The 22,020-nt window shown below is 46.6% G+C and overlaps 1 protein-coding gene across 1 annotated transcript in view; it reads right to left on the reverse strand.

Moving 5' to 3' along the window:
- Positions 1–22,020, reverse strand: part of LOC126914275 (uncharacterized) — a 59,679-nt gene that overhangs the window by 34,053 nt on the left and 3,606 nt on the right. The gene's annotated exons all lie outside the window — the stretch shown is intronic.

Raw genomic sequence — 22,020 nt, forward strand, 5'->3', positions numbered from 1 at the left:
TGCTAGCGGTGAAGAAATCCAAAAAAATTAATCGCAGTTTCGTGATCGTTTTCTGAATCGTGGGTGGGCCAACACTCCCCTGCAGCTGGTCCGCGAGATTTTTGCCTGGCGATAAGGTTAATAAGCGAATTTGCATCTCATCGCGACGCGCCATTCGCTGCACGAACGAAAACTGTCCGGAAGGAGAACAGAGGTCTACTTAATCGCCGTTTGCAACATCTGGATGCTTTGATCTCGAGCCGCTTAATAGAAACAATCCCTGCGATCGCGCGCGTGTGCACGTACAATCCGGGCAGAATTTCTCCGTGGATACTTGGTTTACCGTCGACACTTCGCGTGGCTGCCAGCTGCGAGCTGCGAGCCTCTCGTCGATGAACACTCGAAACTCGTGGTAGTCCGCCGTTTCTTTTTCGCGTGCCTTTCGTTTTATGCCACACTCGAGATCCCATTCAAACGCGCTTTTTTAGGGCCGTGCCGCCAGCTCCGGCACCGATTACGCTGCAACAAAAACATGCATCCCGTCGATATACCAGATCTTCGCGAGACTTTTTTCCACGATTAAACCCGAGTTACGCGAAATTTCACGCCCGAATCTCGAACGCGTCCTACGTTGTTATCCTATTATCGTTTCTACCGTATCGGACATTGTCCTTTAAATCTCTACTACGCATAGAGGTAACGGGTAATTGAATAGAAACGGTCCCGAGGCAAAGAAACGACCGTCTGTTTTCACTTATCCCTTGGCGAGCGGGTTCGATCTGATAACGGTGGCCGGAGGTGGCGGGACTAAAAATCGAAATAATTTATCAGTAACCGGACAAAAGGCGGCTGGAATTAACTTGTCCGACACCCAACGTGCTCACAATGCGTCCAATTACTCGAAAACCGATGTATCGTTCGTTATGCAACAACGGTTATCGTCGCGTTTCTTTGGTCGTGTGTGTCTGCTGGTAGTGCGGATACACGCGTAACTCGCTTTAAAGAATGTTTTACGAACGATGAGAAAAGATTGATTTCCTCGTGCAGCTCGTTTCGAAAGGTCGGTGAATAATGACGTTGTTATCGCAATTACAAACGCGACTCCTGTCTGTTCGCGTCGCGACATTTATTCGCGCACGACCTCTCGTGGTTATACGTTTCTCATCGTCGAACGTTAGCTACTTTATGAAAGAAATCCATTTACGTTGGGAAAAAACCTTGGCCGCCGCTTCGATCGGTATAACGATATTTTGTTCGCAGGCATCTCAAAGCTCCCTTGCCGTACGAACAAGATTAAATATACGAGTCTTCCCTTCTCTTTGATCTCGTATCGCAAGAAGCGGATTAGCTCGCTAATAAATTCGGTCTATACGCGTTGCACTATCGTTAGCGATTTCAAAGGATTCAGGGTCGAGGAGAGGTCGACTTTGGGCCAAATTTAAAGTCCGTCGACATGGCGCTTTCTGAATTTCGTTTTTATATCTCTCGCTCACCGGTTCCCGCGAAACCTTTCAAGATCTATAAATCGAAAAGTTTTTCATGTTCGACGGTGTCCGCGGTTTTCTCTGCTCATCGAACTTTGTTATGTACACAGATGAGTAAATGCGAGTACTATCGTGTGCGGCCGCGATTAGATATCAGTTGGTGTCGGAGAATAATAATTAAATTCAATGGCGAGTGGTAGCGATAAACGACGGTAAAAAGGAGAATCAATTTCGGAGAATCGAACGTCCGTGTTTTACGATGGCGCGTCGTGGCGGAGTGTCAAGGGTCACCGAATGCGCAAGCGGTCCTGATGTTCGCGCGACCATCGTCGCGAGTCACAGATCGTGAAAATTCACGATAAAAATTCCGAGGTTGTCGACACGCTGTTTATTCCGTATTAACCGGTTAGCTGCGCTACAGGATTTTGCCACTCATCGTCGAAACAGTTGGCAACGCGTTGCCAACGCCGATAACACCGTCCCGTTTTGCCATTATAAACTAGACCATACGCGTTTTTCTTTCAAACGAATGCCATTTCTCAAGCGGCCCGCCGATGATTAATAGATTACGAGTTACGGAACCGACGATCTACGCGCGTATCGCGTGTACGTTTTCGACGATTTATCGTTAGTCGGCTTCTAAAATTCCGACGATTGATTTATGCGGGCGAACATCGCGATCGAAACGTTCACGACGGGCGAACGACCGATTTAATGGAAAATTCTTTCGGGCCGATGGAAACGGTGCAGAGATCACGAAGAGAGATCAAGTTGGTTTATATGCACGCCAGCTGGCTACAGGAACGAGCACAGTCGTTAAGTGCATTATCGTGCATTGTCTTCGCGCCGCTATAAAATATTAGTCGCGTGTATCCCTTATAAAAAGATCACGGTGTGTTGGCACGACTTTCAGAAAAACAGCGCAGACGATTACATCGCGCGAGTACAAGATTCGATCTCCGGCGTCCACGAGAGCTGTTCGATTTGTTCGCGTTTCATGGGTGAAGCGGAGGGCACGTAAAACGAATCGACCGGTGTCGTATGGTTATTAGTATCGGCGCTACCCGTTACTTATTCGAAAGAGAGTTGTGCAACGGTCACCGGAAACACGCGTAAGTGTCTAGTGAAAAATTTACAATGCCATAGAGCGTATTTATCCTGCGAAGATCGCACAACCGACTATGTTGGCAGTAAAGAGCCCGGTTTCGAACAACGGAACAACGCAATTTGTATTGCTTGCCGAACAGTAAATGCGGTTACAAATTGGTTCGGAGCAAAAGGTCTTCGAGGTGTAAACGAGAGAGAAAAGAAATATTTTAAACGCCCTTAAACGTAGCTTGCGCGGCACGGCAAACGTTAAGAACCATTGCTGCGGTACGGCTGCATCTCCTGTTATTAAATATCGGGCCCAGGCATCGTACCACCGCTGGACCACCCAATAATCCTAGTCTGGTGGGTCCGCTTAGAGCTGCCGTAATTAATGGAAGAAGCCAGTCATTTACATTATGGAAATCTCTGTTACATATTTTTGTGTTAAGAGCGTCGTTCACGAGGGCCGGTGTTCTTGCAAAAACGAATAGGAAGTCTGCCTTTATCCATCAGCGGCCATTCTAATTTCGCTTGATGTTCGCTTTTGCCAAGATGTCGTCTTTTACCGACCATTTACGCTCGATATCGAATCACTCTTGGCAAAGATGTCTCGATTTATATCCGAGATTGACGTCAATGGTTAATCGAAATTGGAACCTGGGGCGAATCAAGGACGGCCAGCAGACCAGTCGTTAATAAAGTTTTTTAACGCATCCGCCACGCCGCGCCGGTGGAAATAATATTCGCAGATCGATTTTCGTAGTAACGAGCGTAAAGCCGAGTGAACCTTCCCGTCAGTCTTTCCGGCGGTATTTTTAACTACGAAGAGACGGATAGAGAGAAATGGAGAAAGAAAGAGAGAAAAATAGCAGGAAAAAAATGTAGAAAGGTACCAAAGCGGTGGATGCGAAGGCACGGACAACTCGGTGTGTGATCCTCGTACAAATCGCAGGTTCATCGTTCCAAGAAAGGGATCGCCTGGCTGCCAGGCTGTCTGCCACCGCGAGTCGTTGGCATTGAACATGGGAGACCATAAACCGACTACGATCGTCATTGATAATGCGTTGCCGTAACTTCTAGGAATGGATTCGCGCCCATTGCAACTAATCGATATGAATGACAATCGCTCGAGACACCAATGGGCACCTTAATCGTCGGATGATACTTGCAGCCGTTGGATTCGTCCGTGCGAACGCGTTATCGAACCACCAAATGGGCGTAAACCTATTGAACGTCTATTGAACTAGAAAATCAATGTTTCACGAGCTTCTCAGTTTCCTCGCACGACGAAGCGTTCGCAATTATTTCCGAATATCTTACCAGATCTTATTAATCGTCGATATTATCGCTGCTTGTTAACGATAATCGATTTGTAATAGGCAACGAAAGATCAAACGACTGAATGTTCCTCATTCCGCGCGTCATATGTCTAATAGCCCGTCATAGTGGAATCATTAGTGGAACATTTTTGTCGGTGAGTCGACGAGCGTCGTTATCACGACTAGATCGGTATTCATCGCAGACTCTACAAGCTGTCTTATCGTATTCGGGACAAGTGATTTATCGATGTTCTGGGTATCCGTAACGAACGGTCGTTTCCATACCATCGAAATACTGTTTGATTGTGACGTGTTCTTTAACTGCTTCCAAATCCCCCGGTAAATATTTGGACGTTCTTTCTTGGTAATTTTATTTCGCGCGCATTAATTACGATAACAGCCGACAGATCGGAACGGAAACGTTCAACTGTCTTCGAAAACTTCTTGAATATTTTTACCGAGCGCGTCAACAAAAATCCGGGTTCTTACTAAAGCAAAATTTGGCTTGGTTCCAAACACGTGAAAGCGCTCGCGATGCCGCTGGTGGTCTTGCAAAAAGATGCGTCTTGAGATCAAACTTTGAACAGTCGTTTCTTCACGGTTTTACTTGGCAAACGCGACCAGCGATATCTTCGACGATCGATCGACGGAAATACCACTCTTTTGGCACGAACAATTTTCGGCAGTGATCGTAGCACAAACATTTGGTTATGATTTAGTTGACAAGCGACGCACGTGCTCCAGAATGGGAAGATTATACGAACGACGTCTGGTTGCGTTCCAATTAGCACGGGGAGAAGATGGTCGCGCGTCAGCTTATCTCTCGATATTGAAGCATGACCCTGAAGATGAAAATTAGGCACGATCAACGACGAGGAAAAAAATTCATGACGTAACGCGGTGACTCGGCGCGTTACCGACAATTGCTCCACCATTTAGAATTTGATATTCAAATGGCGATATTCGAACGGAAACACGTTCCCCGAACGCAACCTTCTTGCCACCACCTATTTGAATATCTCGGTAAAAACATCTTCGAAGTCGATCGATTCCTCCGTTCGCTTCGGTTTGGGCGTCTCGATTCATTCGAGCGACGATCGACACGATTATGAAATTTATCAGGCACTGGCCTGGTGCGGCATTTTGCACAGCTGTCCGAGCGATGCGTTCCGCGCGACAACTGTGAAATTAGTAGGACGCGTCGAATGTATAATGGCGATGCATCGGTTTCGTCGCGTGAAACTCGATTCTTCGTGTACGTGCCTCTCGCCGGATGTGCTTGTCAAACGGCTTTTTTCCATCAACCGCTTCCTAGCAGCCAGGACATATTTTTTCTTTCATTCTGCGTGCCACGAGGCGACGGTACGCGGAATTTTAATTGCAAAAGATGAATCAGAAAGGATGGTTCGCGGCTCTCCACGGCAATCGGTCGATTCGAGCGTTAGTCACAGGCTCGCAAACGCGCGATTCATAGATAATTTATGATCGATGTCTACCCGTTTTCCATTTCTCTTTCTCTCTTCTTCGCCCTTTCTTCTCCTTTACGAGCGATTCGTGTGACCAACCCGCGAGCCAACTAACGAGTACACGTAACCGACCAACCCGAGCCACTTTCGATCATTCGTTCCGTGATCTTCGTCTTTCACGTTGTGAATGTCTCCTGCAAATGTTTCCATCGATTAATCGTTGAAACGAGATTAGCATCGTACGTAATGTTCATCAACATCGCATGTAAACGTAGTGTAAACGATCGTCACTGGCAGTTTAGTCGGCGATCTAGTTTCCAGGTCCGAATTCCAAAATAAACTCGATCCTTTGACTGGAAATGTTTTGCGTTATTAGGGAACTTGTTGCTCTTGGAAATATTTCGAGAGACCTTTCTTGACAATGACGTATTCGGTGTACCACGAAGGGTTCGGTCAACGTCCCAGAGCTGACGAAATACGCTCATAGATCTCGGAGACGGAACCGGGATGCCGAATTCCACGGGGTCTCCGACCGCGGCTCTCGTTCGGTCTATCTCTTTCGCGCTTCTGCGATCGCTCTCGCGATTAACGCGGATAATAGGAGCAATGAAAATGGAAAACCGTCGAGGCTGAAAGTTCAAGCATCCTCGGCGGGGAACAGATCGAACGAATGAATCAAGTAGCGTGCCCTTTGACATCGTTCATTTGCGCTAACCAATGAGATCATCTGGAAGTTCTCCGACGCACAGTTGCTGACCGTTAATAGGGAGAAGGTGCAACGCCTGTATGACATCATCTCGTATTCACGCCTTACAGAACGCGGTATCCAAGCCGTCGACACTCCTTAGAAAGTCTTCAAGATAAATAAATGCCTGGAAATTTATTTTTCCGTGCTCCTCTGACAGCCATTACGATAAATCTATCGCAGGACCGTCATGTGTATCGGGGAATAGATCTCTTTGAGGACAATGGTCGTGTCGGACGCTGCAAATTACCAGATCGAAGAACGCCACGCGATTGCTTTCGTGTCTGCGATCATCCATAAGTATTTGCATATCAATGATAATCGTTTCGAAAATCCGATCCTTAGATAGAAACGACGTGACGGGTCGAACAGATCTAAGCCGTAACTAAACGATCGAGCCGTGAGCTGATCCAGCTAATCTAGATCGCCATCGTGCCAATGGCGGCTACTGAACCGTGCAGTATTTCAATGACGCGTCAACACACGCCACGTAACGCACGGGTGCAAGTGGCGATACCGAGGACCATCGACAATTCGCCTTGTCCATGTTTAATTAACTGAACGCGTTCGCATTCCGGGGCGTGGAGCTCCGAGCCATTTTGTCTCGCGCAAAGCTTTATTCAGCCAGGAAGCATTTTGTCTTTCACGTTCGTTCGAAACGGTTACAACTTGGCGCCTTGATCTTTTCAAAATGGTTCGCTAAACTATGCTCTTAGCAGCCAATGCGGCTTGCATAATATCGATACGAGGAACTAAAGGAACGTCATCGCTTGCGAGAAACACGTTTTTGCCAAGTTCGAGGGCGTAGCCGAGAGGATTTTGTCCCTGCTGTCTCTGTTGCTTCTTGCGAGGTTGAATATTATTAAATCTTCTGAATTGCTTGAAAGGATCGTTTGCTACTGAACAGCACGATGTATTTCCGAGGTTACGGAGAAAAAACGTATCCCGATATACAGGTACGAGAGAGAGCTGAATGAACGCCAGGGAATAGCGTAGTATTTTTGTTGCTGGCTCGCATTGAGTTTCTCGTACCGGACGAAGAGACAAGTCGCGAGAGACGAGGGTCAGAGGAGAGGTGGATCCGTTCATACAAGGTGGTTTTCATTGAAAGAACTCGTTCCTCGGGCCAAATAGGGTCAGTCCATTCATCCTGTCGCGGAACGATCGGACGCGGAATACCTATTAGCGGTAACGGGAAATCATCGCGGTAAAATTCACGTTAATAACGAGACTAGAGAAGAGTCTGCGACTGCGATTTCTAACGAGTCGCGAGTTTACGATTTCATTAGTGCGCTGTAAAAATCGACACGCGCTCGATCGTCTTAACGAACGGACCAGCGATCAGAGCGTATTCGTCGGATACAGAAGACATTAGGAAAGAAAGTCAGAACAAAAATAAGTCTCGCGTAATCTCGTTTGCCACTTCGCATCGCTTTGGCACTCTAAGGATCATTTCGTTAAAGCGAATACACTCGTGATCTTGATCGCGATAAATTACGATTTGTTCCGCAATTGTATTTTAAGTGATGACGATCGAGCGCGTCAATGCAACTTGCCGTAATAAGTCTCACGCGTACAAAACAAACTTCCAATTTCGAGAAAACGTAATTACAATATGTAAGAGAAGTCGATGATAATATCGTCGGTACTGTTTCTGATTAACAATGTATCGTATAAGCAAAGAGAGCCGGTGCGTTTTGAACGCTCCGCGTCTCCCGATTAATATTCATTTCGAGTTGACGTGGCTCACGCTCGACACAGATGCAACGTGTAGGCTGCGTTCCGAGACTGCTTCGACGAATTCGACGATCGCGAGGAGGACGCATAGCTAATCGTTCGATGAGCGCGCGCTTTCGAGTCGATAGCGTGCATTTTCAAACGGGTCAACTATTTTTATCCCACTGCTCCACGACATCATCTCTCGGCCGTTATCCATTGCACGCAGGCCAGTGCGATTCGCAACAGATATTCGCCGCCTTCCCTCGCGTAATTTCGCGTATAAACCACGGGACGCGGGACGCGCGAGCGGAGACGTGTGCAGCCGCGACGATGCGCCATGAGCGTCGTTAATGCATTCGAAAAACTTCCATCGTTGATCTCGATCAGTGGTGTAAATTATTCATCGAACGGCGTAACGGGAAGAAACTCGCACGGCCGTAGTGTCCTTTTCTTCAAGGTGGTGCAGCCGTGTCCGTCAGAAAACCGGGCGAACTCGCGCGGTGCACGCGCCGCGCGTATGATTTATCGAGCGAGAATCGTTACGCCGTTTCCTCCTTCGCGGCCACATTGTCTCGGAACAATTGACGAAGGAAGCAATACGACGCGCCTTAAATCAGCCGAGTCGTTAATCCTAATCGTCAGTTCGAGCACGACCACTTGGAGAAACTGTCGCAATTAGTAGCACGATCGGGTCTTTATCGAATGCTTCGCGGTTATCTATCGATTCCGCCGGGAATTAGAGTTGCCTGGCTAGCAATTTACCGCGCCCCTCGCGCCGCCGAAACGAGCAATTAGCCAGATGTAATCGCGATCTGTTCCATCGATGCCACGCTTGTATTCGATCGTGCAAGACGCTAAAGCTCCGACTCGGTCCGTGATTCCTCTTCCTTTTCGAGAATTTTTATCGGCTACCTTGTACTTGTGCCGATTAACAGAGCCGACGATCTTCGATAAGAAAATAAGGTCGAGACGCGACCGCCGAGTGGCGTGTAGCATGTGAGACTTTCGTTCCTCTGATCAGCAACGATCTCATTGTCGTGGTGTGCCATTGTTCGGGAAAAAAGGTACAAGGTCTCCCCTAGACGCGTGCAATTGTAAAACAATGCCGCGCGATGCATAACTAATACGGAGGACCCGTTATTCGCGCGAACTTCTGCTGGATTCCCCGCGGAGAAACTCGCGCTTGGTAGACCAGTTTAGAGCGGTCGCATCGGTGCGTGTACTCGGTATCTCTGGTAGACGCGCGGACAACGCGGGAACGCATTAAACAGCGGAACACGTTTGCTCCGACATGATCTCGAACGATGTTAACGTGGCAGCACGTGTGCTGGCAGCGGTACGCGGATATAGCTGCACGCACTACGATGCGAGTGATCTATCGAAATTTAATGGATCGGGCGATAGTTCGTTCTTGTTTAACCGAAACAATGCAACGATGACGTTTGTCGATCGATAGGAATGTCGATCAAACGATCCAATTGACCGGTCATACGAACGTAATTTATACGATGGCTATGAGATAAATATCGACAGACAGTGGTATAATAACACTGGCTGCCTCTCGATCTTTATCTATGACGGTAAACGCAAAATCGACGATCCACGCACTGGCTGGACGCATTGTCGCAACACGGGTGTATCAGCGAGCAGGTGTCCAACTGCACAATTTATACCGCAGGGGCGTGAGAAGATAATTAAGATAATCGAAGCCGAAGGCGCATTGTTCCGCGATCCCGGCTCTTCGAAGCTGAGTTACACGCTGCGTTTCGTTCCACGCACCTTTCCCCACGCGTATTTTATGGCGGCCGTAATTGCCGGTTTCTTCTCGATCTCCTGACGACACTTACGTGGCTATGGGCGACGATTAACGTCGTCGGACCTTCTCGACCTCTCCTCCAAATGTCACTGGCATCGGGTTGCGTCTAATTACGCACAAAGATCGCTTTGTCCCTTCGAATCGGCTCTTGCTTCCCAATGAATCGTCCCGTGTGTCTTTGAAAGTCGAAAAAACTTTCTTTACGACCCAACGGGCCATCGTTCGATTTGGGAAAGTCTTCGACTTTCGACGACTCGTTTTCTCCGCATTTCTTTCGTCGATTACGAAAGAACTTGCAATTAGCGATTGATCGTGCTAGAACTGAGTCGAACTGCCTGCATTATCGCATTCGAATTTTATCGGTTTTCTCGTCAAATCGTTCGGTCACCGTCTATTTATAGATAGGTCAACGGCGATTTTAATCGAAGTCTGAATACAACCAGCGATCCTTCCAGTCTAACAACTCAATGAATACCGGCGAATAAACCCGATCCGGCGGATAAAAGCTGTTCCTTTTCAGCGGTTCGGAAATATCCCGTGACTAATCGCGCGCGCGCGGAGCCATGACGCAACAAAAGGTGGCTTCAGAGCGTAAGTAGACACGAAAAATTTCTGCCCGCCAAGAAGGCGCTTTTATCGAGGATTCGCTGCCGCGCGTACCAATTGGCTCGGGCGAGGGCTTTCAATGGCTCGGAACGTTCCTGCACGATGCAGCTTCGTAAAAGCAACTTCTACGAGTTTCAGTATCTTCGGAATACATTCACCGATGCGACGTGCATAAGTTATGCACTTGCCTCGATAAGAAGCGAGATTCTTCCTGGAGAACGCGATATACAGGACAAAATCGGAATACGAAGATGCGAAAGTGGAGAGCGGGGATTTCCTGTGGAAGAGTAGCGGAGAATAGCGCAGTCGCTCGTGATAGGGTGTGTATAGTCGCCGAAATAGCAACAGCGGCTGAAGATAGACGACTGTCGTGGTATCTAGTTGGCAAATGTTAGTAAACTGAGTTGGAGCCCGTGACACAGGAGGGTCGTTGCACTTCCCCAATGGTTTCAGCCCATTCGCAGCATATCGTTTCGCGTTCCGCTATGATAATCGTCGAAGCGGGAACACGGGATTATTCTCCGGTGCAATTATCGTCGTTGCGTGCACGATTATTGCACTGTGAAAGCAGAAACCTCTGACACTTTGCTGTATTTGTTTGTTTGCGAGACGCGCTTCGGAATAAAGAAGAAACGAGAGAAAGCATCCGTTTGCAGTACGTTCAAAGCGTATAGGGAAAAGAAGTTGCGCATTATCATGGTGCGAGCTACGAAGCGAATTCTCCGTTAATGCAGAGAAGAAAGGCCTAGGATAAGGACGAAGCTTAACCGCGTAATACAATGAAGCAATTAAGTTGGCCATCGGTGTTGGAACAGCGGTACGGGAACGAGGCTGTCAGCTTCTAAGGCTTCCAAGGCATGCAAATCGAGGCAAAACAACGTGACACGGCAACGCGCGGGACGTCGGATCGAATTAGAGAGTCTATGGGTGAAATTGATGAAACGCTCCGCCGTCCGTTTTTGCGACAAGCACCGCCGATGCGATATTTGCCTGACGTTTATTCTCGACGTATCTCGTGACGCATCGGAGAACGGCCAGACGTTCGCCGTCGCGTTACTGAAATTCCTCGTGCGTTCGCCTCGCTTGTGAATCAGTCGGAACGATGACATCAATGGGAATCAACGAATTCGCGTCATTAATATTCGTGCGAGCATACGCGCTTCGAAGAAACGAGCGCGAAAGCGGTACGAAACTGTTGCTTCGAGCGAATACCAACATTCAACGGCTGGAGGAGGGCTCACGCGGAAACGAATGTTGCATTATGTTCTCCGTTGTCGCTACATTCGCAATAAAATCATCGAAGAAACGTGTTCGAACATCCAGCTACCCGTATGCTCGCCCTAGCGCCTTCTCGAGAAACCTCGGGGATACTACACTCACGTAGGATCACAAAGGAACTAATTACCGCGCAAGAGACGCTGTCCCGGTATATCGGGCACTGTTTAAAAAGGAAGCTCGACGTCCCGCGTGAAAGAGACACGTGCAACGCGAGAGAAAGAACAAACGGAATGAAACGTTATTACCACGCCTGTATCGTGTCTCGTCACTTTGAGGTCGACGCATAATAACGAACCGACGCGTCGCAGTTGCCATAATAATTCTCACAAACACTTCACGCAGGTTATAAATTGGACTGTGTCGTTTCCGCCTTAACGCGGACGTGACTAAATCGCCGAATATACAAGAAAGTTAGTTTTGTGGCAAAAAACTGTCCATTGCATCGAACGTTCGCGTCGATAATAATAAACGAGTGAAAACCTCGTTCCCAGAAGTACGTGACGTTGGAGGGAGATCGCGAGGGCATTAACAAGCGCGAATGCACGCGCGTGCGATAAATTCGACCGCGATCAGCATCCGCGGAACAAACATTCGCTAGGGATAAAGTTCGTTGACTTTTCCGGTGAAAATCTCGCCATGCCGACCAGCCATCCACTTCCTGCCAACATCGCTAGGAAGCGGCTGCATTATTTGAAACTCGCCGTTTCCTTCGCTGAGTGAAAATAAACCGGATTTCATCGGAAATCACGCAAAGACCCGATGCCGACTGGTTGCGACAGGAACGCGACAGGACCGCGATAGAGAATTGTCTATTCAAGGATCGTTATTAGCATAACTGTTAATTTGTTATGATGTTGCCGCGTTACGCAACATCGTTTCTCAGATCGTTTCTCTGGCGTCGAATAGTCGATCAACGTTTATTTGTCCTCGATTCTCTTCTTTTCGATCGTACGGCTTGCCACGCGTCCGCCAAACGTCGAAGATGGCTCGCAATTAACGCAGCCGGTGCGTGTCGAATGGACAAAAGGATGCACGATTGGTAATCGCATAATTTAATCATCGATCGTCGCGTGCTTTCTCTCGAATTCGATGTTAATTAACTCGTTAATTAGTCTTCGCATACATACAAATTGCGCACGCTGATTCGGTCGCGATATCCAATTAGCCACGTGCCTCGGTCTCCGACGGAGTTCGCTAGACGACTATTTATAATTGCAAACGTCCCTTAGGACACGTGAGAGTGAAATTACCGCGACAATTCGTATTCCCATAAATTACCAAAAAAGGATTGAGAGACAACGCGACACGTGTATCGTATTTTCCTAATATATATCTTGCCGTTTTCCTTGTACAATCGATCGTTTCTGATCGAATGTTTCGAGACGAGAACCACGTTTCTTTATGGCTAATTTTCGCGCGTCGATTTCGTCGAGTTGTTAGTCGATCGTACGATATTCTTATTTCTCCAAACGGTTAATCGACGCGACCGCCTGTGTATAGAACGTAATTTGTAATGGGAACGTGAAGATGGAACTGTCTAGGTGGTTCCATGTCAAATGTCAAAGGTAAAATTCCATCGACCGACTCGGACTGCCAGTCTAACGAACACCACGCACGACCGAGTATTAATTTTAGCGCGGCGCTCGCGCATTGACTATTCGCGAGTCTCTCGGTTGCATATTTATGGAGGCTAGAGGCGCGTAGGAAGAACGAGATATTCGCGAGAATGGTGCACGGCTGATTGTCGCGTAACGAGCGAATTTAAATCTTTCGGGGTGCGAGGTGTATCGGGTTTCATACGCTATTCTGTAGTTGCATTTAATCGAGCGTAATAATGCTCGGAGACGTTGCGATTGTCGTCGCTCGCATGTAGTTCCGGCTAATTTATTCGTGCGAATGATTCATCGAGTCGCCGTTTACCTTTCGATCGCCGCTTTGCGATTACAAAAAGGTACGCTTATTAAAATTTCCTTTGATTCGCCAAAGAACTTTCTTCTTTCGTTTATTTCTGTCACAAGTTTCAGGTGTCGTTATTCGTGACCAAGGTAAAATTAGCTGGCGAAACGACCCGTTGATTTATGGACCGAAGTTGCGAACGTTTACGATCCCCTTAGCGAATTAACGCGAATGGTTCGGACTTCGGTAGAGGTACACATGGATGCTGTGACAGATCTCGATCGGGGATTTCTTTTCGATCCAAAACATTTACGGATGATTCAAGTAACCAATGGTAGACGTACCGGCTACGATCACCTCGATTAACGTTAGTTTTGCAACGTTTACCGTTAGCTAATAGCCCTGACGCTTGTATTTTTTCTTTCCGGTGACTTCAGACGTTTATGCCGCTACGCGAGAAGTCAATCTTTCGTTACGAAACTGTTTTATTACCCGCGTTTGTGCTCGCACGGGATAGTCACCGATGAATGATGCATCGGTAGGTTTTTCACGGATACCAGAATCATTAAATCTCCGAGAAGCGACTGAATTGTCGATTGCGATTTGTGTCACGGGACGCGCAACTAATTAGGCACTTTGACTATCGACTATGCAATTAAATAAGCCATTACATCAACGATAGATACGCGATAACTCGTCGCTGTTCAACTGGCGCTTGTATATGAAATATAAATGAATTATTATGAATTATTTATGAGATGGGCATCGTATTTGCGACTTTTAATCGTAATCGATACGCGATCGAAGAAAAAAACGGGAATTAGCTGCCTGTCGCTAATAAATAAAATCGAGTTAGTCGCGATGCAGAACGATCACGATTGAGGATCGAGTCGGCGGTGTTTCATTAGTCGCGACGAATGATTATCTCGAACGATCGTATAACAGACGAGTAGAAAAAATGGAGACAATCATGAGTGAAGCAGCCTTCTCCAAGCGCAATCGCATTTGTGCCCATTGACGCAAAGCTCCTCTTGAAATTATCGGATCATGCGTAGCGGCGCGAGATAAAGCCGCATCTTAAGCTTAAGTCATCGAGCCGTTGCATAAATATTGGGCGTGCGTGCCAACACATAAGTACAAGTATCGTAAAGTAGCGTCAAGGTATACGATGAGCAAACAGACGGCAGAACATCTATGTAAACATGTCGGGCCACTGGGTAAAAGAAGCACGTGTTTTCTGGAAGCCGCATTCTGGCGTACTCGGTCGCCTCGCTGGCTCTCGAACGCTCGCCGAGAAAACATAGAAAGGGTAAACTTTATGCTCTTGGCGCGAGTTAACATCGGCACGTCATTGCGTCATCAATTGCACCACGATGACACGCGTGGTGATTACCCAAATAACTCGTTCGACTTTGTACTTTGAGCCTCGGCTTTCGGTGCTTGTCGCTTCTCCACCGATTTTCTCAAAACGAGACGAAGGGAATGGCTCGCCATGACCAATCCTCGGACGTAAAATTCGGTCCGATATCAATGATCCTTGTAACGATTGATTAAAATAACAAACAACTCTCGAAGAAGTTAGTCGCGCACGATTTGTTTATCAGTGGGGACGCCAATGAGAAAATTCCATGGGAATCGATGCGTGCAGGCGCAACTATCGTTGTTTACGTGTATTTTAACCATTATGAAAATTGCTTTACCTCCGATTGCGATTACACGTGTATCGTTTAACGTCGTTTGCATAATTTTCCTTGATTAATACTTCGAGTATATGTTTCCATCGGTAACTACCTCGCATTTTCTAGCAGTACTTCCTTTTGCCGATGGCGCTGCGTCCGGTTCGTTTATGCAAATCCAGCGGTAACGTTTAATTATATCCTGCAAGCGGAAATCAAACGCGTCGGATTCTTACTTATCAAGCATAATTGGAGCGTTGAAATACTAATTCACGCTAACGCGTACCACTTATTACAATTGATTTTTTGTCAACCCATTTCACTGTTTTTATAAAGTCGACGTTCTTGTTCGCAACATTGTGCGTTCGACGACACGGCCGTTGCGTTCGCTCAAACGGTTATGTCTCGCCATTACAGAAAGGTCGCTATTGCTGCGATAATCTCGGGCGTGCAGGTTCCCCTTGTGACGTTACGCGATTTTCCGCGATATCTGTCTGCCGCCAATCGCTCGTAGGAACGTTCACCTATCGATATCTGGCCGTTGTACGATATCATAATTATCGAATGTACGCATTTATATATCGTAATTAGCGACAGGCGCAGTTAATCAGGCCGCGCAAATTGCGCGAATTACATCGAGTCGCGACCACTTCACGAGTCTCGCGATATAAATTGGCTTATATATCGCGCTGTACAGGATAATTACCGCCGAGACGATCGGACAATCGAATAAATCACACTTACGTTGGCGGCAAAGCGGACCCGGTCTGTCTCGCTTTTCGCGTGCCCCAGATTCCTCCGTGCTATCGTAACTTCCTTCGAAAAGCTGGCCAATTTCTTAGATCGTGCGTTACTTTCCTTTTGACTCATTTACTTCCTGAACCGATGGTAATGCGTTAAAAGGGTAAAAAAACGCAGCCAACTAAGCGGACGCTATTAACGCTTGTTAAGCAGCGCTGACAATTTAGGAGCGCTAAATCTCACTGTCACTGTTCTTTGAATCGATGGCAACAGCGAAGCTATGCCGCGGTAACGAGGGCCAATGAAAATGGCCCTTCCGTCGTAAATTCGGAGAGCACCCACGTCGCAGTGTTAGAGCGGCCATGGTAAGTTGTCTCGGGAATGTCGCTTCATTAGAAAAATCGAAAAGTAAAATGTCTCTTTGAACGAGCGCGTTTGAATTCCACGCCGAATATCGCAAGTTACACAGTCTGCATAAGAATATCGATGTGACGTCGGTTGTCGAACGATGGGCGTAGGTAGCATCTCGAAGAATTTCGAACGGCAACCAGAACGAAACGGAGGAATGTGTGTACAGGCGAGCGAATTAGGAAGGCGAATCGAACGATTAATTTTACGGGAACAACCGAACCAGACGTTTCTCGCGGTTCTGCCTCGAGCATAAAGCTCCTTTATGGCAAACATACGAGGGGGGGGGGCGACCACCCAAGATTATACGAGATCGTTCACGGCCAGAGAGTCAGCGCGCTGCACGCATCGCGACTTTCATTCTCCGAATTTCATGAATACACTACAGCGGCATGCAAGAGTTTTCTTGCGAGGATTAGATGAATCTAGAATACGATCGTGGAGAGATGTACGCGTTGCATAAATTATACGCACGTAATATACGCACCGAAAGTTTGTCACAGGTTCGTGGTTTAGCAATCCGACGGCATATTACGAATAGACCGCGCTCAGGCCGCCGTACTCTACGATCCTCACGGGATTTCGGAGTATTGTCATTCCTCGGGTATTTTGTCTCGTAAACAGGCATTTTCAGAGTTAATTCTTCGACCGAAGAGCCAGTGGCTACTCCGGTGCTTCGTGAATGGAACGTGATCGCCATAGAAATTCCCGAACAGCGCAGAAACGAGCCGGTTTAAGGCTCGTTTAACGTTCTTCCTCGAAAAGATTCTTAATTCCAACGGATTCTCTTAATCCGTCTGGAGAATAGGACGTCGCGTGAAATCGAGCGTCATAATCTGCCCCTTGACCGAAAAACGGCTGCATGTTTTTCACGAACCCTCGATTTTCTTGGAAGGACGCGGCTTTGCAAGATCGCTGCATGAGATCTGACGGAAAATTATGCTCGAACGATACCGAGAAAGTGCAGACTACGTGGCGCCCAAGCTGGTGCGTACGGGAACCTTAATGGTTCGGCGAGCGATGATAACAGCAACCCCATTAAGGTTCCGTTAAGGTAAACAAGCGTTCTTTCTTTCTTATAACCACTTTAGATGGCCGATCCGTGACTCGAGCTAGGGCTTTTTATAATGACTTCATCCCTGTATAGGCGGAAATCTCGAAGGTGGTAACGTATTATTTAACCGATCGTGTTCCTTTCGCCTGTATCTCGTGCCAAACGAAATTACTTCGAAGTTGTTTCCACTGGAGATTTAATGGAAATCTCTGACAAGCCGATCGCCTCCGGCCTTCGGAATGGATCGATAGTGTAAACGATATTAACGTCCACGGATGGATCATCCTAATTACTATCGAGACCGGGGACTAGGAATATAAATTACAAGACAGCCAGTGAAATTGAATTTCTACGTAGCAAGAGATTGTTAACCGATTGCGTTTAGGCTGAGCCACCTGTACGCTCCTTTTTGTATAGAATTAGATTTAGGCGCAGATACTACGAGCTTGGCTCGCGAGGACAGCAGCGGCATATTCTTGGATTTTATCGGCGCATCAGCACTAGAATACGCGATGTTGGAAATACTCCAAGTGGACACGAGAATGACCTGAATTCGATAATAGTACTCGACAGCTGTATGACCCGGTCGTGGTTAATTTCAGATCGATGTTATCAGACCCCATGGAACCAACGACCGATTCATTGCAGAAGATGCGGTACACAATATCCACAACTAATAATGTGATTGAAATCCGTTTGACCTGGAACGCTGCCCAATTCTTCGATGATACACTCGCGGTTTGACGCACCTTGAAATTTGAATACCGGCCGCTCGTCGCGTTTACCAAATGGCATATTAATTCCGGCGAATTAATCGAGCCCCTTGGTAGAATACTGATGCGTAAATTAGTTTTGCATGACAAAAGTAGCAGAGGGTTTAGTCACCTCGCATTGTATTACGAATGAGATGTTGAATAACTGGAGGCTTACGTGCACTGGATCTTGGAAACTATCCAATCCTCGATATACAAATCTTTACATATTCGGCGGTACATACAGCATCTGCTCTGAGACAATTCTCGTTGCAGACGAGCTTCCAGGAATCAATTAGCCTATGCATGTTCGAGTCGGTCGAGACGCTAGTATTCTGTAATTCAAACCGAACTTGCTGGCGAAATTCGTGAGTCACCGATTTAGCGAGGTCCGGCGGTTTCACGCAACACGCGAAACCCAGATTCCGCGATGTATTTATTTTATGACACAGCGTCATTTGACGAGGCAATATAATTTGACAACCGCTGGAAGTTGACGTATCGCATCGTTTTTAATTCCACTCTCGTCAAAAACGACGATTGCTATTTGTCATATCTTCGTGTATTTCCTCGTTTCGAACGACGATTAAACAGCCGGTAATAAGATCGACGATATGAAAGATGCGATAAAATCGATCATTCTATAATAGGCTCTTTGGATTCGAACCTCATATCCGTCATTCGCTTTCACGTAGACGGGACTCGCGCTATCGTGCGCGATCGCGATCGATGCCATTCTGGCTGAAGAGTATTCCATAAAAAAGTTCCTCTGAAAGCGATCTCATCTTCTTCTGCTGAATCTTCATGGATATCCACGTTAAGTTAAACTTGAATAATATTATTAAGGCTGACCGTGAGCCAGTGGAACCTTGAGAAACTCGTGTAAAGATTGGGCCGATCGAGGTTGGCCTACAATTCGTCGGAATTGAGCCCATTTTCGTTGATTCATTAAGTGGATGTATGCGGCTTCTTTCTGTGGTTAGGCAGCAGTATGAATCATCGTTCTTCTCAAGCAAGAATCTCACTGCATCCTTCATGGCCAGTGAAATTACATAAATAGACTCATTACTAATGTTAATCTTTGATGCGAAAAAATCAACTCTTTCTGTACTTCCTATGCTTTCAGCCGTAGTATTTTTTCTATTCTCTCGAAACAACTAATTTTCCACATGTAACAATCAATGTATACCTATATAGATTATAAGACTTTCAGCCCGTAGATATAAATATGATAATAATCGCCTGGCAGATTAATCATTCGCGAAATCGTCTTGCGCATCATCGACGTTTGTTACACTTTTTGACGCGTGGCCTCCCTTATCAGTCTGACTGACTGCGATGACTTCATTACCATTTAAAACTCACCCGAGATACATAGAGTGAGTGAGTGAGAGAGAGAGAGAGAGAGAGAGAGGCTAAATTGTTTCTTCAAGATCGAACAACGGAATCATTTGCGCGCCGCGTTCCGAGATATCGACGTCGTTTCTTTGCAGGGTCATTCCCTTTCCCGATCGACGAACACGGTTTACGGTTTACGAAGGGTTGTAACTTCGGATGGTGGTACTTTCTCCTGTAAGAATTTCGCGACAGTAAGCTACAAAATTTATGCACGGCCTAACGAGCTTCCGTGGTAACCCTTTACGGTCGACTTATGGGTGTTGCCTACCTGGTCAGGTGGCAAAGTCATTTCTTAATGCACCAGCATGAGGCTGCGTTTCGGCGAAGTGCCGAGGAATCTGTCTGCCAGCAAACAGCCAGCCAGCCAGCCAGTCATCTGCGGGCAGCGAAAGCGAGAGAAAAAAGAGTCGCTTTCTCAGAGTGCAATCTGCATTTTACGTAAACATCGTTTCTACGAAGTCTATCGGATGTTTACCGATACGCCGGTCATCACCAATTGTACCCTTTTCAGTTTCGCAAAAATCATGAACGACGCAACGCAAGTTACTCTCGTATCACAAATCGTACGATATATCGTATAATAAATCGCCTCCCATCGACACGCGGAATGCGTTTCTCGAAACTATGACAAGTGAAAACGAACTAACTAGGAAGCAAGCGAGCTAGATCGCCGTTTCTCGCTTTATCCGCTCTCGACACCTTCGCTCGTCCAACGTTACCAAGTTTAGCGTGTACGAGCAATCTCACGCGGGTGTCGGAGCATGTTTCTTCTAACCAGTTACCAACGACCTACGATTATCATAAAACTTTATGCACGACCATATAGCCCATAGAGAACGGTATAAATCGTCATAGAGACGATTGTTTATAAGCAAGGATGTTACAACTGCCGTTAACCGTTCGAAAATTGCACAAATCAGCGTACTGTCGCGTAACGATGATTTCATTAGCAGAGGATATTTGCCTCGTCGAAAGGTAGGTCGTGTCAGGTCAAATGCCGACACGAGCATCGTGATCTGAAAATATAACAGCCAAGAAACTAACAGCTATGTATATTGAGAGTTGTGATTATAGAACCAAAGATTAATTCGTTATAGTCGCACGCTCGCCGATTCCTCGCGGTTTTCTTTGTTCGAGAATTGCCGTTCCTGAACTCGTTTATCCTTGACTCGTAACATAATAAAATTGCCCGCCATTTCACGTCATAGCGTCATGATTCGCGGTGAGAAACGCACGGAAAAGTTTCGATTTTTCGCACAGAGTCACGGTTATTCACGCTACGACTAATCGCTTATTCGTTCGGTTTATTTCGGTTACGGTGAACATTTCGCATCGTGCAATGGTCTCCCTTTAATAACGCACGATCGAAGGAGAGATTCGCGGCAGAGACCACGAGAAGTAAGTGCACGTAGAATTGCTCAATTACCCGACGCAGTAATTCCACTTCGACCAGCATGTAGAAGTAAATCGCCGATGGAACGTGGCGGGTTTACCTTTGTAAATTGGCACAAAAAGACCGAACCACGCGATCGCGGCGACAGCCGACTCGATTTCTTTTTCTCCTTCGTTTTCTTTACAGCGCAAGAGATCGACTACCGTAGAATTAAGGTGTTCTCCCGCGGTGAATCAGTGGTTCGACTCGAAGCATACTTTCGACCGGAGTCCTATTTTTTTTTTTTTTAAACGAATCCCTCTAATTGGAACTACCAACGGTCCTTCCAAATTCTTTCTCTCTTTCTCCTCTATCGTTATCTGTTTCACAGACATATCGACGAATTCACCTTCCTACATCGTCTTTTCGATGTTATCTGTCTGCTTCGTAGATACCGCTGTCACATTTCCATTAATCGCGCGCCTATTCGAACGAATTACAAGAGCAAACAAAAAAGCATTAACACGTGGCGATCTCGTATAGTCATAGTCGAGACTTCACGATGGATAACAGCTGTGTGTCTTCGATTAATGCATTTGGCGATCCCTGCAAAGATTTGGCCATCTAGATTCGCGGTTCCCGCGAACCAGACAGAGTAGCCTTTTCGTTCGAAGCTGGTAGCTGGTTGTTTTTCAGCTGACTGACATTCTCACTGACTTCGCTCATCTCCAAAATTTACGCTCGTTAATCAACGCTCTGAACGGAATTTTAATCTTTCGCGCTCGTCCTCTTCGCGGAACTATTTTCGATCTATTTTCTCCTTGTACTCTCTCTGTATCTCGTACTGTAGCCGACGTGCTTTTATCCGACGCATAGACGATGTAACTTTCGTGAGACCTAAGGTTTTTTTATTCTTCGACGATTACTTGCGAAGGATGTTAAGGAAAAATGTTGTATTCAAGCGTTCGCAAACAGCTGACCCACTTCGCGTTAGCTAACCATGGAACTATCGCTCTCGTCAAGATAACTGTCTTCAAGGATCGCAGACTCGAGCAAAATTCATTGTTACATACGGATATTCTCATCAGCGTTTTGTGGTTTTCTAGAAAATCTCGAGCTGTGAAAGATACAGAAAAAAAACGAGACGATTTATTAGTGTGTTTGACATATCCTTTTAGCGATTTTTTGTTAGAGCGATGCCGGTGAAAGAATCTTCTCCGTT

Source organism: Bombus affinis, chromosome 3 (genome assembly GCF_024516045.1).
Source record: "Bombus affinis isolate iyBomAffi1 chromosome 3, iyBomAffi1.2, whole genome shotgun sequence".
NCBI classification, from domain to species: domain Eukaryota; kingdom Metazoa; phylum Arthropoda; class Insecta; order Hymenoptera; family Apidae; genus Bombus; species Bombus affinis.